The sequence below is a fragment of the Paramormyrops kingsleyae genome, chromosome 4 (genome assembly GCF_048594095.1).
Source record: "Paramormyrops kingsleyae isolate MSU_618 chromosome 4, PKINGS_0.4, whole genome shotgun sequence".
Classification (NCBI taxonomy): domain Eukaryota; kingdom Metazoa; phylum Chordata; class Actinopteri; order Osteoglossiformes; family Mormyridae; genus Paramormyrops; species Paramormyrops kingsleyae.
The window spans coordinates 3,631,580-3,643,277 of NC_132800.1; the positions used below are offsets into that span (position 1 = coordinate 3,631,580).

General features: G+C 42.6%; 1 long non-coding RNA gene across 1 annotated transcript; it reads left to right on the forward strand.

Annotated features, from left to right (window-relative positions):
* Nucleotides 1-9,215: 9,215 nt before the first annotated feature.
* LOC111838739 (uncharacterized) lies at nt 9,216-11,488 on the forward strand. The gene is made up of 3 exons (XR_002836945.2): nt 9,216-9,250; nt 9,448-9,598; nt 10,015-11,488. It is a non-coding gene; the product is annotated as an uncharacterized lncRNA (long non-coding RNA).
* The last annotated feature ends 210 nt before the right edge of the window (nt 11,489-11,698 follow it).

The window sequence follows — 11,698 nt, forward strand, 5'->3', positions numbered from 1 at the left end:
GATACCGCCTGTGGCTCAACCTGTGAAAGGTTCCACATTTATGTTATGCACCATGAGTCAGCATCAGGAGGCCTCACACTTATTGCAAATGTTTTTAAGTGACCTGTTTCCCACCACCTCCATAGCGAATATTGCCCCCTTGTGGGTTGCCTGATAGATGACCTTGCCCACTACAATTTCCAGGACGTACGCGGGAGTCAACTCCATGATAATGACCACAGACCAGCGGGCGAATATGATGAGTGTGGATCCATTTCGGGCCTGTAATGGACTTGGCCGGTGTTTACTACCACATTGCATACGTTTATTCCAAGTGACTTACGTACCTGTTAAAATGGCCTGGGCTGTTCTGTGTAGAAGTGCAGGGTAAATTCCCATCTCAAGAGTACAGAGCCCACCCGGGACTCAAACCAACAACCTTCTGGCTTAGAAGTTCATGTCCCAGTACCTGCTGTCTGCACTCATTTAGTAAATAATTAGTTAGCACAGAGGGCCAGCTGATGTAACGTAAATTAATCATAACACCCAGGTGAAATACAGTAATCATATCTGGCAGTTATAATGATGAGACAACAGAGAAGCCAAGGTAATTTACTCAGTGGGAACTCGACTTAACTTCTTGGTTTTCCAGAAGGCTTTCATAGCCAGATGGGACGGGTCCATTTTATTTATCGCTATTTTTGCATTTGCCCCTCTGTGTGTGTTGTGTGGGTGAGTCTATGTGTGATCGTCATCGACAGTGATACAACAAACCATTTGTATTTTCCTCTCTGCTGGTCGTAAGCATACATCCCAGAGACACCAGGCCGAATATTCCGGATTATGACTAGTGGCAGAATTCTAATAATTTATTAGCAAAATCTGATCTTGTACTTTAAATGGGGGTCATGCTTAAATTAAAATGATCCATACCGCTAATTAAAAGTGTGGCTTTTCAGCTCACAAAACAGGTGTCATCTTTTGTCCTTCTGTGATGACAGATTACCTTTTCATCATTGCATTCCTTTAACTGGAAAAATGCTTTCAATAGAAAACGGAGAAGAAAATGGAGGAATAATTTTGATTTCCAAACAAAAAAAGAAAAGTTATGTGGTCAGTGAATAGAAAAAATAAATAACACCGTATAAGAAATAGTGCTTAAGGAGGCATATAAGGGCAATTTCACAGTATATGAAGTTCTGTTAAGGCCAAAGCACTTGCCTCTGATTAATGCTCCGCTTCATGTGGAGTTTTCAGCTGTGCCAGCCCAGAAATAGCCTTACGCTGTTTGTGTGTACATATGGTTCTGGATGCGGGTGCGTTTTAAGAGATTTTTGGGTTATGAACCGTGATCCGGGCCAGTTTTAGAAGCCCCCAGCTCCCAACAAATACACCATCACTGGTGAGAAAATGAGTGACTGTAGTGTCAAATCAGCCATATTTAATTAACCTGGCCAACGTTGCCATCGGAGATGATTCGATGACAGCCTCATTAATTAAAGAACCTCGTTAATTAAAGGGTCAGAAAAGGTGGTGGTGGTGGGGGGGGGTGCTACTGCGTTACCACAGTGACCTTGCAGGACTCGATCTTTCTTACGTGACCCCCAAATTCAGTAGGTACTGCTGGAAGCTCTCCACCCAGTGTGTCCCACTATAGCCTGCAGGAGGCAGTAGAGCTGCATACTTTAATCGCCACAATAACGACTCACTTGTCATGTGGCTGTAGCTCCTCCTATTTGTTGTTTTCTTAGTGTTAAGTTTGTTTATTTGACCAAAAACAGTGAACCATTTAAGAGCGATTGCGGGAGAAATGGAAAACAAATCACTTTTGAGCAAGGCTCATTGAGCACCTCCGCACGTAGCTGACGTCGCATTTCCCCCCTGTCTTCCCTCATTTGCTTACTTAGATAAATATCTACAACAACAAATAGGTTAGGCAGAGACTGATGGATTATTGATTACTTGTTTTCTCTCCAGAAGATATAAAATACTCTTATGCCTAAAAAAATCAAGAATAGAAACAGAAAAAACTTAAACACATGTTGAAGGGAGGATCTTAAAAGGTCAGTCGTTGCATTCCATTTATCTTGGAGGTTTGGAGTCGGAGCTGGGAATGACATCACACCTGAACGGGTCAGAAACCCGTTTAGCTATATCAGGGGCTTTTTTCAAACAGCAGGATTTCTTGTTTAAGCTAAATAACTTGTCGTATTTAAAGTACCCCAGTTTAAATGATCTTAATCCTTATTCATTTACATTTAGCCAGCTAAGCCAGAGATCCGGTTTTCTGAAACAAGCCCCAGTTGTTTGCACTTTCATTGTTAGCCATTGTTAGCAATATCAGTTGATAACAACACATTATGCTGTATTTTGCACATACAAACACCATAGGAACATGATTATCATGATTTGACAAACTTCTAAGTCAGCGTTCTAAGTCTTTAGAGTCCTGGTGCTCCCTGTTTTGCTGTATGGTTGCGAAACATGGACATTGCTTTACATCAATCGTACGATAAAATTAATGAATAAAAATACAGTAAGACATAATACACCCGCAAAAAGGGAGAAGATGAAGACTGGACTCCTTCGGTACTGTGTCTTTTCGGAGAATCCTTGAGTACCGCTGTTTTGATTTTGTGGCAAACAAGCAGTAGCTTTGGGTGCCCCGAATGAGGCACATTACCTGCATTGTGAGGGAGTGTCATTTACGGCACTATGGCCATGTGGCGCAATTCCCTGAGGGTGATGTTGCTCGCAGGATCATGATTGCTGGGGACCCGAGCGGCTGGACCAGGCCAAAAGGATGCCCACATAACATATGGCTGCGGCAGATAGATGGCCATTTCCGGAGGGTGGGGCTGGACTTTGTGTTGGCCTGGAGGGTTGCCATCAGGGACCCCAAGGTGTTTTGTCATCTAGTGAGTATGGCAATGCACTGTATCAGTGCATTCCCCCCAACCTGACCTGACCTGTTGTTGGTTCAGGTCCTAGCCAGACCTTTAAGGTACATGGTCACTTCTGACTAAAATGCCACATAAATCCACACAGTTATGCTTTTGTGCTTGATACAAGAAAGACAATGGCAAATATACCAAAAGTCAATAGTAATAGTAGCCATTGTGATATGATGGGGCAGCTTTTGTTATTGATCTTTAGTGGTTTCAAAGACGCTGTACCACCATAGATGCGCTGGCAAGTATCCATTACAGCACACAAAGACCACACCATCTGAATGGCTTCATTCAGATCCTGAGGACAGGAGAGCAAAGGGATATTCATCTAATGTATTGTGGTAAATACAGTAGAGATCCCTCAATATGAGACGGAGGTCTGGGTTCGCAAAACTGAGGCCAGCTTTGGAAAATGTATACATGCATTAATCTGCTTAAAGTAAACTGCAAGATGACTTAAACAAAGCTGCAGTTCAGGTTTTGCAGACTTGGACTGCATTTTCAGGACACGTGTTGCAGAGTCACATGGGCTGAGTGTGTGAGTGTGGGGGGGTCTTGGCAGGCTGGGGATGGAGATCGGAGACCCTAGGCGGACCCGGAGTCAGATGATTCCACATGCACTTGTTAATTCCTCTCTTCGCTTTCGTTCACATTGTTTATTCGTTTGTTTAGTGCTGCTCCTATTCCCTCCTGACCGATGCCGTCCCAGTGCTTGATCTGCTGACATGTGCTGCACCATGCCAGGCCAGACTGGAGTGGACTGGACCTCGTGGCTGGTCATCTTTCAGAGGCAAAGATGATTCCCTACTTGCATGCAGCTTAATATGACGCCTCCTCCCAGCTGTTTGATGGTTTGTCTAATTGACTTGGTTACTTCTACGGGTTCAGCATGCTGGCCGAACCCGAGATCTTCCTGATTTACCCGAGACATTGAGCATTCCTCTATCTGTTTCCCTGCCTACCGATCTTCTGACCCATTTCTGCCCTTAGACCCTGAGACCTGTCCAGCCCCCCGCCAGACTACGCTCCTTGCTTGATAATCTCCTGACCCGCCTTGCCCCTCCGATCCTCTCTGCACCTCCCCCGACTATGATTCTGTCTTGCATTTTGGATCTCATTCTGGCTCTCTCTGGTTTTGACCTGGACTGTTTTTGATTACGATTTGTCTCGCACCTCATCAAAGCCGCTCTCTGCACCTGATCCCGTGCAAGTGTCTTCCCTTTTCCCGTGTCGTCCATCTCACATTCCTTTGAACGTCACTGAAGTGGATTGACTAACAGTGATGCTACCAAATAGACTGAATACTTTTCTGGCAACAGCACTGTGTAACAAGAGATCAAAAAGCAAGCAGTCCCATTGATGCATAAAACATGGATTATGCCCTTTGGTCTGGATGCCAAATTTCCAACTGAGAGGGCATTATTGATTATATATTAACTTGTAAATGTCCCTAAAGTCATTGCTATATGATAACAAGCATTGAGTAATAAGCTTTAAAAGGAGTTTCCTACACCAGTCCTTCACAGAATTAATTAAAAAAAACAAAACAGTCTCATACAACACAGGGTTACAGATAATCATTTTACAATCAAAACCCATCCAGCAGGTGGCATAATGGTTAAAAAACTGTACTTTCACATAAAGGGTTATTAGCTCCATCACCCCAAAAAGTGGATTAAGGTAGTTCAGGGAAGCAGAACATGTTTAAATGACGTACGTATCGTAGAAGGAAATCCTGAGTATTGTGTCTATAGACAGACCTTGAAATGATTACTTGACGTGTCTTAAAGCAAAGAAGCAATATGGCAGAGAGACCTCGTTGGATGGGTCCCCTGTGATGTGAGTTTGCTTATTTTCATTCTGTGGGTGTGTTTCTGTAGGGTGGTGGGGGCCACGGATACAGTGTTCCTGAGGTGAGTGGGTGGGGGAGGGCACTAGATCCAGTCAGGCTAATAGAAGATGACAGGAGCATATTATACACCGAGATGAAGTCACAGCGTAGACGGCATGATTGGATTGCTGCTTGCCGTCAGACCCTCATGATAAGATTGAATTTCACCGGCGTCCCTTTGCAAGCCGGGCCGGAGACACTTACGCTGGATGCCATACGGGGCCTCAATCAAAAGAAAATAATGTATATTTTTTATATTATTATTTTGGAAATGTGATTTTTTTATGCCACTGCTGCAGAATTCTGCAAACAAAGCTGCATAGACATGGATTCGCATTCCTGCCCCATACATGCTGCATGTAACAGCTCAGCCTGACACTTTGATTCCGGGTTTGACGACCCGACATGAAAACGCATGTTAAAATGCCATGGAGTGTGGCGGCTGACTCATTCACAAAGTGAAAAATACCAAACAAACAACGATGAAGGACAAACGAGGAGAAACTCTGGGAACTTTTTAACACGTCTTCAGCTACAGCTGTGAGATTCACGGTCCTCTCTGCCTGCATCTTTTCTCATGACATCATTCTACCTCACACACAGCATGTGCCAGCGTGGTGTTACTGAATTATTCAACCACAAGGCATGGCTTTTCTTTGTCCTCAGTTTGCTCTTCATAATTTTACACCTGATCATTTAAACGTCATTTTCTTTGACTACCTGAAACTTTAAACTACATCTTTCCACCTCACAATTGCATAGTGAAGTGTATGGGGCTGATGTGTGGCGCGGTGAGATTGCTTGTGATTGGAAGGTTGATGGTTCAAATGCCAGAGTGATGTCTCCATCGGCCCTCTGATGAAGGCCCTTAAATCCCTAATTCCTCCAGGGACTGTCTCACCCTGCTTTCTGAAAAAATGTGTCTAATAAATACATTAATTAAATCTATACAGTATAATACTTTCAAAAATAATCCCATAGATATACAATAATTCCTGAAGTTCTTGATGCAAAAATAAACAAAAGGCCGATCTGTGGATATCAATGCGTCACATCAGTGGGTGTAATTTTGCTGCAGATTCTACCTCTTGGTGCATTAACAGCTCAAGGTGTTTTGCTCAATATTAATATTACTGATAAGAAACATTTAAGTTTTCCTCTCTCCTGAGACTCATTTGTGCAACTTTGGCCTACTGAGCTTTCATTGGTGTCCACCATCATCCCACTGCTAATTAATTTAGCAGGAGTGGACGTCACTGGAGGGATTTGCTAACGAGCTAATGTCTCTGGTCAGATGATTCTCTAATTAACGAGCCATTTCTGCAAGTGGCTACTTTATTCAGAATTTTTACCCTTTGGGTCCTGGAGATCCATGATGACAAGAGGCTGGTTTTTGGTTTGGTTCCGAGCAGCCTGATTTTCGTGCAGGAATCGCAATCACCATGGGGCTTGGAGTAACTTAAGAGCTGGGCTCAATCACGGTCATTCAGATTGTTATTCAGATGGCTCCTGAAATCATTCTTATTCATCATTATTCAGGTAATAGCCCCTTATCTTGTGTTTCACACAGAGGCCAAATTACCCCGCTGGAGACCGTCTTAACCTGGATAGCCTTTTACTGTTAATCATCAGACCATGGATAGTGTCTTGTAAAATACAAAGGAGCTCGCAACATTTGGACCGCAAAAGTCTGGGCTGAACCAGAAGTTGTGCATTGAGTGTAAGGCAAAGTCACCAAGTACACTGTGTCCATCTACTCCATCTGTCCATCTACTCCAACTGTCCATCTACTCCATCTGTCCATCTACTCCAACTGTCCATCTACTCCATCTGTCCATCTACTCCATCTGTCCATCTACTCCAACTGTCCATCTACTCCATCTGTCCATCTACTCCAACTGTCCATCTACTCCATCTGTCCATCTACTTCTGATGGCGGCCCCTGCGGCTTTGGGAAATGGTATCTCCCTAGTTCTGGTTAAATCTCATGAACATTTACAAACTGACCCTGCGAGCCACCCATCAAGGTAGCTGGTACGACTGATGTCTTTGGCTTTATTTATTACACATTCGTTACACCGTAATTTTAAAGGTTAATTCAATAACGGGTCTGTGACATTATATCATACCCAGGCTGTCTGACATGTGAAAATGTCTTATTCTTTAAAATAACATTCCATCCATCCATGCATGCATGCATCCATCCATCCATCCATCCCCCAAGTGCTCATACAGTACAGGGTGTCAGATCATCATTTTTTTTATATCCGGAAACATTTACAGGTAAGATAAATGTAATTTCTCATTATAAACCTTAATGAACTTTATTCTGATTTGATACAAATATGAAGGTATAAATGTATATGTCAAATCAGGTGGGGCAAAGAAGGCAAGTGGAAATGGTGTAGCTATGCATGTCTTCCGTCATACTGTATTTCTTAGTAATTGAGAAGGAGAATGCTAACTGTTGATTTTAATAATCGAGAAATTGAGTTTAATCAGGTAATCGTGACAGTTCTACTTTGGGCTGGAGCTAATAAACTTTTTACTGATGGTACAGGTCTGCCATTATGCCCCCTGCTGGATGGGTTTGCTATTGCACAGTGATGATCTGAAACCCAGCAGGATGGTGAAATAAGGGCACGGACATGGCGTCACCCTCAATCCAATGTCCTTTTTTCTGTCCAGTATTTGCTCCTGCGCTCATATTTTAACAGTGGAATTCTGGAGGCTGTTTTTTGTTGCGGTGACGTCTGTCACATTCGCATTAGGCAGCACAACAATGGGCCTGGCCCATCTGCGTCTGGACCGAGCCGGGTCTGCAGCTCACAATGGGCCCAGGCACGTCTCGGCACGACCGATAAGGACCTGGCACCCAGTCCAAGTGGTTGGGGGAGATAAGCCATCCAACGCCCCCCCCCCGTCCCCCCCGTCCCCCCAGACTCCCTGCATTGAGGCGTTAGTGGGATCCCTAGGGATGGTGCTCCATGACCACACATGGCTATTTGCAAATTCGCTTTGTACAGCTCTTCTGGGCTGGAGAGTGTCAGACCTACCCGTGGATTAAAATCATTACAGAGTTCAGTCAGGGCTCTTTTGGAAATTGCCAGTAAGTACTGCCCCCCCCATCCCCCCCGTGAGGTAAACCCTACAAATGTTTCCACTTACAGATACAAAGGTGATGAGAAACATTAGCGGTCGCCTTGGTAACCCCTGTGTTGACTATAAATGGCTCGGAACACCCGATGCTTGGTTTTGGAAGAGCGTGTGACCCACGAACCCCTGGATTTTTTAACCCCCTCCCCCCAAACTTTTGCGTGGTCATTGTCATGATGCCGCGGCATGTGACTTCTTCATATTGCCCCGCCCCCTTGATTCTCTTTGGGTAGCTTCATGCACCCTTTTGTAAAGAAAAATGCAGTAACGGGCAGAGCATGTGAGTGGAGTGGAGCGGAGCGTGAGCGAGGAGCGGAGCGGACGGAATTTAGTCAGAGCACGGAGCGATTTTTTAATTAAGGCTGGACCGGTCGCTCCAGAATTCATCTGTAAAATTATCAAGACTGTTACACAAATTGGCCAAGATGGAATTCGCAAAGTATTTCACAAAGGAAACTGATAAATCATACAAATGTACTATTCTTATCAAACGTAAAGATTACAATAATGTAGAGCAAGAACAACAATGTTTCAGTGAGTAAAGATTCATTTTGGAATCACTTTTCTCAGAAACATGAGAGTGTGCTACGCGAACAGGCGGAAGCCAGAGCAAAACGCGAGCAAGTTTTATATGGTTGTAGCATATCAAGTCTATAAAGTAAATAAAAGTATAAAAGCCTTAAGTAAATATTAATAATAAAATTAATTAGTTTTGTCATTCAAAGTAGGTCTAATAGGATTTTTTAATTTCATGTAACGCTGTCAGTGAAATTTTATTTTATAGAGAGACGCAGCAGCAGCATCAACAGAAAAAAATTGAGGACGTGGATGCTTAGCCTGTATATTCTTTAGGCTATTAAGCCCACTGATTCCTTTATTATTAAGCCTATTTCTGTATGGAATGTCACTGCCAAACCTGTCCGTTATTGCCTATATGTTGTTTAAAAATAAACATTTTCTATTCTGAGTGACAATGTTGCCATTGCTCATATTTCTTTATGATATAAGGCTTCGGTTTAAGGTGACATTTGTTAGGCATGCAGATTATTTGTCGCTCTTTTAACCTCCTGAGACCAGGTAATTCATTTAGTTTTTGCTTATATCTCTCATACTACTCATGCCACTTTGTTAAGTCCTGTTGTGTCTTAGAGAGGACAACCGTAGCTTTAAAATGATGTCACATGTGTGGGGCTGTGACCTTGCCAACTCCCCTTTTCCTGTCTTTTCAAAATGGCTGCCATCTCCACAAGCACATTTTATAGAAGAAAGAAAGGTAAGCATGATAAGTAATAAGTATATTTAAAATGTTTTTTAATGTTATATTTGGATTAATTCCCCTAAATGAACATCTAATAAGTAATCTGAGTAAATTTTCAGAACTTAGATTATTTTTTTTCTCGGTGCAGATGACTAATTTATTAATGTGTACTGTAGGACTTAGTATTTGTGTTTATTTCACTTTTTTTCTAGTAGACAGTTCTTTCACAGAAGCAGAGAGAATTCTTAACAGAATCATTGAGGGAGATTCAGACTTAGATCTTTCTGAAGATGAGAGTCCATTGAGTCCAGGAGAGAGTGAGAACCCTTATGAGGAACCAGATAAGGAAACAGATGAGGATGAGTAAGATGCCGATGTAGTAGATAAAGACACAGGGCCAGATGAAGTGTGCCACCGTCCTATCTGGGCCAAGACCAACATGTAGGGATCTGGGATTTTTGATTATGAGCAAAAAAGGAAGGATAACATAAAGAAATGTGTTCCAATAAATAAATAAATAGATACGTAGATACACAGATACATAGATAAATAGATACATACATAGACAGATACATATAGATACATACATACAGTACATACATACTTTATTAATCTCCAAAGGAAAATTTCAGTGTTGCAGTAGCCGGTAAAATTTTTTTTATTACAGAACAGTACAGAAAAATAAAATATAGTGTAAAATTGTTGTAAGTGAACTATCCCAGATACTCATGTTAATTCTGCTAAATTGCGTTTTGCTAAATTCTTTTTCTATGTCTTAGATTCATGCCTGTGTTGGAAGAAAACCACGGAAGAGGAGATCAAAACCTTTTTAGGAATCTCTGTGTACATGGCATGCCTTGGATATCCAAGAATCAAAATGTATTGGGCTGCCAAAACAAGAGTCCCAATTATAGCTGATTCTATGACACGTGATCGTTTCTTAAAGATCAGGTCTTCACTGGAAGTGGTGAATGATCTGGATGTGCCAGAACATGAAAAGAAAAAGGATCCCCTGTGGAAAGTCAGGCCAGTTCTGAAGAGAGTCCTTCAAGGTTGCCTCAGACTACCTAGGCCAACAAAGGTCTGTATTGATGAACAGATTGTTCCATTCACCGGCCGTTGTCTGGTTCGTCAGTTTGTACCTGGGAAGCCGAATCCAACAGGATTAAAGGTGTTCGTTCTTGCAAGTCCAGGTGGCTTAGTACTGGATTTTGAAACCTACATGGGAAAGAACACCTTCACTCAAGGGAATAGGTGGAAATGCAGTCCTGCATTTGACTGAGACACTTCCCAGAGGATCACTGGTCTACTTTGACCGATATTTTACCACCATCAGTGTTCTGGATGCTCTTAAAGAAAGGGGCCTATCTGCTACAGGAACAATTCAAAAGAATCGCATCCAAAAAGAGTGCCGCTTCACTGCTGACAACAACCTGAGCAGAAAACCAAGAGGGTCATCAGAAATGATTGCACGGAGACCTGATGAAATGGCAGTCACCAAGTGGATGGACAACAAGCCTGTTGTCATGGCATCGACTGCCCATGGAATTGAGCCCCAGGATACCTGTTCCAGATGGTCAAAGAAAGAAAAGAGGCGAATCCAAGTCCCAAGACCTGCAGTGGTTGCGGAATATAACATCAACATGAGAGGGGTTGACATGTGTGATCGGATGCTCAGTTTCTACAGAATGTCCAGCCAGACCAAGAAGTGGACTGTTCGCACCATACTTCACTTCATTGATTTGGCCATTACCAACTCATGGCTTCAGCATCGACAAGACAACCAGGCCTTGCAATGAGCTGCAAAGAACAACTCCCAGTACCTGGAGTTCAAACTCCTTTTGGTCGAGGAACTGATAACTCAACTGATAACGCAAATCAAGAAAAGGAAGCCCCACCCTTATGAGACAATAAGAAAATATGGTGCAGTCCACCTACCTGAAATGGTTGACATTCCACGTCCATTCAGGTGCAGAATGCCTGGGTGCAACAGCAAAACATACGTGAGATGTGTGAAGTCTCAATTGTTTGTCTGTGTCTCCAAAAAATCACAGTGCTTCCTCAGATATCATAAATGAATGTGTTTCTGTGTTGTTTTTATGTAAATATGTTCAATATGTTTTGATATCTTGCTCACAAAGATTTCAGTGGAGTGTTCAATTTTCATGATAAGCTCTTAAATATTCTTGATCTTTCTCACAAACGAAATCCTGTTGTGCACTGAAGTGCACGTGTTGTAAAATTTAAATAAAATGAGGTACAAACAAAGTAATCTTTGTAATTTGTTTCTTACCACCCCAACACTTGATTTATATGAAAAAAATCAAAATACTTTTTTTTTCCCTGGGTCTCAGGAGGTTAAATTGGAGCGAGCATGGAGCGATTTGACTTGAGCGGCTTAGTGCGAATTAGAGCGGGCGGAGCCAACAGCCTCGTGAGCGAGGAGCGGAAATTCTCACCGCT